This window comes from Symphodus melops, assembly GCF_947650265.1.
Source record: "Symphodus melops genome assembly, chromosome: 15".
NCBI classification, from domain to species: domain Eukaryota; kingdom Metazoa; phylum Chordata; class Actinopteri; order Labriformes; family Labridae; genus Symphodus; species Symphodus melops.
The window spans coordinates 1,720,481-1,728,008 of NC_136705.1; positions in this window are offsets into that span (position 1 = coordinate 1,720,481).

The following is a 7,528-nucleotide window of genomic DNA, read 5'->3' on the forward strand; positions in this document are numbered from 1 at the left end:
AGAGAGAGAGAGAGAGAGAGAGAGAGAGAGTTGCAGGAATAGAGCCACAATGTCGGACACAAAACTGGGACTACAGCCTCCATGATAGATCCACTCTGAGTGACTTTCTGGCCACGTTACTCAACACAATCTGCTTTCTTACATGTCACAATAATAAAAAAGAAAAGGTACAGACACTTTCAAATTGGACCTGAGAGCTCAAAACATGGTCAGAAACACTCTCTCTCTCTCTCTCACACACACACACACACACACACACACACACAGGTTAACTAGCTCCTCAATCACAGACAAGATTCCCGGTCAGCTGGAGATCTGCAGAAGTTTCCTACCATCGTTTCTCTTCTTGATGTCTTCAGTGAGGAGAGGGGGAGATCAAACATGGCTGCATGTTGTTCTCAGGCGTTGTCTTCATTTGGTAAAAACGTCCTGACGTCCGGGGGAGACGCTCAGACATACGATTAACACTTCAAACATGACATGAATCTGGAGCAGCTGATTGGGCGAGGGTCTCTCACCGTGACATTTTGCTGATCTCTCGTCCTGCAGAGACAACTGTCTCAACATGTTCACATCGCTGCACGTCGTAGCTCAAAAAGTCCTCCAGAGGGCCGACGTCCTGAATTTTAGGCCGTTAAACTCAGCCATGCTTTTTTGAAGATGTTGATGACGAGGAAGAAGAAAGAGCGTGAACATTCATTCAGACATTACGAGGAGATAACTGAAGCAGGTGCACGCGTCTTCAGGAAAGGGTGTGGGATAACAATTGGGTTTAAAACAGGTGCTGTGAGATCTCCCAAACAACTGTACCAACTGTGAGGAGGGGGGGGGAGAGGGGGGGGAGGGAGGAGGAGGGGGAGGAGGGAGGTCCGGCTCTCTGGGGGCAAAAATAGAATGTGAGCCACATAATTAAAGTGGTTGGGATGAAAATAATTCTTGCAGCTGGTCGTTTTCTGTCGCAGTCAATCTGAAAAGGCCCCGAGGTAATTTAATTATTTTATCCCCCTGAACGTGACGGTATATATCGTGTAAACAACAAGGGGCCGAAAAAGAAGCTGGAATGAGTTCTGAACCAGGAAAAACAAAGTGCTTCAGCTCATGAGAGAGCAGAGTGTGAAAGTGCAGATTGCAAACATTCAGATAGAAAAAAACAAAGATGTTTCAGCCTCCGCGGAAGATTACAGAGGCTTAAGTGCTCTTCACACCTCTGTCTATTTGGTGCAGCTGAGTGGAACCAGGAGCATTTCCTGCCCTTAATTTGGTTTTATTTGAGGAGGTGAGAGAGCCACAAACAAACAAACACAACAAGAGAACAGGCCGCAGGAGTGCAGTATAAACAGAGTTTAGAGAACAGCTCCATGTCCGCCTTCAGAGGACCTGCATCAGTTCGTTTTACTATCAAAACAAGCACATTCAGGTTATTTTCCCAACTTATCTATCGTGCTTATTTTGGATACAAACCTGTAAGAACAAGTTAATTTCAGTCATTTTCTTCAGAGAAATTAAAGCAGCAATCAGAGAGCTGTGTAGAGAGTGAGCTGATGACGCTCTCTTCCTGTGTGATCATGAAGGAAACCTGCTGTGTTGAAGCTTCTCTGACAACAATGCAGCAGCCAGTATGTCCTTCTTCTAACTTTAGATTCTGCTCCTGAATGCTCTGGATCTGATTGGACCAGAGAAGGTAGGCGGGGCTTTGAAGGCCGTTTTGGACGCCCCTGGGTTTGCCAGATATGAGAGCAGTTATCAGGTGAACAGGTGTTGCAGCGATGGAAGCGGGCAGTGGAACTGCTTCAGATAGAAGTGATTGTACCCGAGCTAAAAAGCCTCTGCATGTTTCTAATAAGCTCCAGCAGCAGAAAGCTGCTCAAACTAGGATCAATGTTGGAGATGAAACATGGAGAGAGGTTAGAACGCAGAAAGCTTTACAGACCCATGCAGAGCTGGCTAAACACTGAAGCTACAGTGTCTCTACATGCAGAGCTGGCTAAACACTGAAGCTACAGTGTCTCTACATGCAGAGCTGGCTAAACACTGAAGCTACAGTGTCCACCAACATGCTGACCTGTGTGAGAGGAGGGGGGAGACTGTGATGATTAGAGGTTAGACTGCTGTACCCATTTTAAACACTAGGGGGTTACAGACCGCTCCTTTACTCTTCATGCTCAGTTAAAATGCAGATTCATGTCTGCTGAGGACTCTTTTTAAGAAATACACTGCATGCGTACTCAAACACTCACGGAAAATCCGATTACAAAATGATTACATATCCAAAGAGAAATCTGTGATAGATATCCCAAACAGATCCGATGTTCGCCACGGGGCCAATCAAGTGTTTTTGTGTTTTTACGATCTGAGTGGAAATGATAATTCTCTCCTAAATCACTCATCTGTTTGGGATTGTTCAATAACCAGCCTCCCTGTGTGCACACATGACTTTACTCACAAAAGATAGCTGTTGTTGGTTAATTGGTAATTGGAAACATAGGCTAACCAATAAAAGCGGCTACAAAGCGCTAAATTAACTCCTCGTTCAACGCAACTCAAATGATACATAAGCGAAAAAATGACCCGAGGCGAATACCAATCGTCTTCTCTCAAAACTCACAGAAAGCAGCTCTGTGAGTTTAACAAGCCCCAAATTAAAGGAAAATGTATGATTCAGTCATCTGGCCACAGAGTTAGATCATGCTCTATGACATCATTCTGGACGACTGAACGCCGTTGACCTAATCCTGCAAGAGCGGAAGTCAAATCAGCGCGTTGAACATCCGGGGAATATCTCTGCACGATGTGAAGCGCGCCGACATCAGCGCGGGGACTGAAATCATCGGTGAAGACGGCGAGAAGGAGAGGACACGTTCAGATTCTGCAGAGTTAATGTTGCGTAACTGTTCTACTTGTCTCTCCCTTCCCTTCCCCTTTATGGGTTTATTTTGAATGCAGTTTGTTTTTTTACTGTTCATTATAAGAGCACACTTTGAGATTTTATGAGCCATGGTAAAGAAAAAAAGGTTAACCAAATGAGCCGTCTCTGAGTCGAGCCTGTGTTTTTCTCTGCCACAGAGCATTGCAGAGCCGTGCCATCATACGAGTGGCCCAGAAATACCCAACAACAGTTGCTTTCTGCAGTTGTTGTTGTTGCCTCGCTGAGTTATGCTGCAGTTGCTCGACTCCTGTTCTCTCTGTGAAGGCGTCACAACAGGACGTCACATGTGTGAGCCGTAAAGCTTTAAAAAAAAAAAAAAAAAAAAAAACCCACACAACTAAGCAAATGTGTCAAAGAGGCTCAGCAGGATCACATGGATGACGCAATGTGTGCAAACGCTGACAGGTGGGACGGCAGGCCTGAACACACTCTCACTGGGCCGGGCTCGCTCTCTGTTTTCATTTGATGAGAGAGAGAGAGAGAGAGAGAGAGAGAGAGAGAGAGAGAGAGAGAGAGAGAGAGAGAGAGAGAGAGAGAGAGAGAGAGAGAGAGAGAGAGAGAGAGAGAGAGAGAGAGGCGCTCGCTCTCTGCGACTACACGCCTCACATGCATCGCCTTTGAGACGAGTCGTCGCAAAAATGAAAATGTCTGAATGTTTTCAGGATTATAAGCTGCTAGAAATCATTTTCTGGAATGAACACACTTCTCTCTTTGTGAATAGGCCTTAAAACAACTTGATTAGTACGGCTCGTTTCATGCTCAGGGTTCAGATTGTGGTGCTCTCCAGTGACGTGTAGAAACTGGAACAAATACTGCACAAAAAAAACAATCTTCAGAATCAAAACAGAGAAGAGGAATGAGCAAGAAGATACGTTGTGTGCAAACAAACAAAGGAGTGTAAGAACAATGAATCTGTAAACATCGAAGAGTTTGTTTGTTTCTCTCATGTATGGAAGCCCTAAGAGGACATACAGCCGTATATTTTCAACAGTTTCCCTCGAGAGCTTGCAAACATCTTGTTATAATGGGATTGTGAATTATATGAACCCATGATCCCTGCACCTCTCCAGAAACCAGATTTATATTTACACCATCGTCTGTTCCAGGACTTGAACCAGCAACCCCTCTGGCACTTCAAACCAAGCTGTGTTGCCAAAGTTTAGAAAAAGACAAGCGACCCTGCAGAGCTCCAAAAGCTTTGTGCGATAGTTTACTCGGGGATAAGACGTTAAACCCCAAGTTGCTCCCACTGCTTTGTTGCTGGTGTATGAATGGATGAGTTATGGTCTCTTTACTGAGCAGCCTCTACCATCAGTGTGTGAATGTGGAGGTGTGACCTGCAGAGCAACAGATCTTTGAGTCAGAAGACTAGAAAATAAATATTTACTATCCTAAATCTCTGTAAACCAGCTCGAGAAGTTTGAAACACAATGTTTGCAGTATTTAAGAATTCAGAGGCCACGAACAAAATCTAAAAGTAGAAGGAAGTGTGTCAGCGGATTTTATTTACTTGAATATTCGTTATGAAAGACATCAAAAACAAGACTCTAACCCCGGATAACATCCAGTCTCCCAGACGTGATCATTTAAACAAACTTGTCCAAACCATTCCCAGAAATTCTCTGGTCCAGGTCCAGAGAAAAACCTCATCTAAGTGCATATTGTGTAACAGAGAACAAGAAGGGCAGCTGAGCAGGCGGCTTTCAGCAGATTTACTGTAAGATGGATTCATGTGTGAGACAAAGAACAGGAGAGTCGTAAAAAGACTGGATGTTTATTCAACGGACGACTTTTCATCTGTCGAGAGTCTACCAGAGAAACAAAGCTGTTTTTAATGAGAATCACTTGAAGATCGTCTGCAGTGATGGGATTTACAGAGTGTGTATTTATAGCATTTTAGGAACCGCCCACCTGGCGGGTGAAACAACCCATCAACTTACTTAATGTCATGTTTTTCTTTTTGGTCATTTATCACTGTATTTGTATTTTTACTTTGTTCTCATCATAGACTGTAATATTACTATTCCAGCAGGGGGCGCTGGAGTCCCATGGATGGCGGTCTCCGTGCTGGAAATGCTGTCTCAGGCTAACTTTGAGTCAAGCTAACGACAGGCTGAGAGCTGAGGCGGGTTTTAAGCCTCCTGACAAACCGTTACACGGCGCCCACCTGTCAATCATGTCAGCTACACGCCGTATTGTGAATCACTCTGATCCTTCATCCAATCAAAACTGCTGAGTCATCAAAACATTCCCCCCGTACAGTGTGTGTGGATTTTGTTATTTTGAACCAGGCTGTAAATATGTTAAGATCCATTTAGCGACAGAGAGAGAGAGAGAGAGAGAGAGAGAGAGAGAGAGAGAGAGAGAGAGAGAGAGAGAGAACAAGCGAGGCTCGAGAGAGGAGGAACAGATTTAACTCACAGGAAGTGACCAGATGTGCTGACAGGAAGTGACCAGAGGCAGAGCACAACATCGACAGCTGTCCTTCAGCGTTCTAGTCAGCATCAAAACCATCATCATGAACATCATTAAGGTGGTAGGCGTTCATGAAAGCGCTGCTTGACATACTGTTCTGTGTGCTGAAAGTCAAAAGCTGTATGACTTTTACTTCTTGAGCTCTTTTTGCCTGACAGGCCTCCGCGCCAGTCATGTGACTGAAAGCTCTGATTTCTGTGGTCTGTAGTCACTGATCAGAGCTGTGCAGGCCAGCTTCTGACAGCTGTCGTTTGGGCAGTGCAGGCACAATCTCTCCTTTGTGCCCTCGAGCAGCTGGCCTGGTGTTGGTATGCCGACACACGGTGAATCCATCACAGCCAGACCTGAGCAGACAAACGAGCAGATCCATGACAGCTGACGCACAGCTCCTTCACATAATCCTTCTACAGGGCTCTACTTTCACTTGGGCTGAGCTGACACCATCAACACAGCTCCTTTGAGTGATACAGCGTGAAACTGTGTGAAATCCAGGCCTGTATAAATAATGAATGTGATCATGCACTACTTTGTTGTCTGCCTTTTCCAAAGCTTCAGCTTGTTTTTGGACACAAAGGTGCAGATGAAGAGGGGAGAAGCTTTAACACATTTAAAGTCATCAAACCTCAACAGGGTGAAAATCTGCTACTGATCAAAAATCGTGTTTCCCACGGAGTGAGAATCTGTGTCGTTTGCAGCCTGGAGTTATTTATTGATCAGACTCATGAAGCTCAGAGAGCTCGTTGAATCCAGTGGACTCTCTGTTCACTCAGGTGAATTCTGTGAACCAGGTAACTTAAACAAGCACAAACACAGAAAAATCAAGTTTTGACGTGAGCGGTTGAGAGAGATGACTGTTTTTATACCAGACTGAAAACATGTTTATTTTAACATAGAGCTCTATGGCGACTGACTCACTGCAGGAGACAGACTCTAGTGGACACTGGAGGAACTGCAGTGTATTTTTCACTTCAGCATTGGCGTCATTTCTCTGCCTCTTTGGTTGCCTCTTGATTTTTAGACTCACTACAGGAGGTTCTTCACGAGTTGTTCACATTTATCGAAGGCGCCGTCGCAGTAGGATCAGAGCGTGGTGCCCACATGAACCCTGGATGACGACTGTTTTGTTCTCAGAGCCCGGCGAGCTGCCCACAAACACATTCTTATGTTCTGACAGAAATATTGCGAAGATGAAGGCCTTTATTTATCTAAAAAAAAAACACAATTTACAACCAGGAACTCCACAATATGACCACAATCTCCCTCTGGAGTTGGTTAAGGATTGTTTAGTGGTCTTCCAGCAGACATGCTTGGTTTCAGTCTGTGTCAGTATGACACCACCATCCTGACTCTGGTTTTATATGATTTGGCTCTGATGCTCTGTGTGCTCGCTGCGTACACGGCAATCATCCAAAAGGACTCACAGATGATAGTGAGCACTTTAAAATGTCTTCAGGGTTGAATCCACAAACATGCAGGACTCTGTGTGTTAGGGTGTGTGCAGCCCGCTGACCTCATGAGCAGTTCAAAATATGCACGACAGCGCCCTCTACTGCTGCAAATGTGTGATAGTTAATAACAGAAATGGTCACATGGGTGAATACAGTCGGCCTCAAGCTGTAAACAACAAAATAGCGTTTTCATTTGATGCAGAAATAGAAAGCGGGAGGGGAAATTCATTTCTACTCTCTGTTGTTGAGGCCTGCTAGGCTGAAATACACACACACACACACACACACACACACACACACACACACACACACAAACAGAATCATATGGACATTTACTAAAGGAGATATGTCAGAGACTACAGTGAGCGCTCCTGGGCTGGTGGTGTTTGGGGGGGGGGGGGGGGTTCAGTGCCTTGCTCAAGGGCACCTCGGCCAAGCTCAGGAAGTGATCTGGCACCTCTCCAGCTTCCAGACCAATTTCAAGGATTGGTACGCACTGGGACTTGAGCCGGTGACCCTCCGGTTCCCAACCCCACTCCCTGCAGACGAGTGAGGTTAAGGGAGGTCATGTTTTGTTTCTGTCCATTTATTTTTTGTTTTTTTGTCATTTCTTGTTTTATTTAGTTTCTTAAACCTTCTTGTTCACCCCCCTGATTGTCTTTCATGCCTGTGTGTCCTC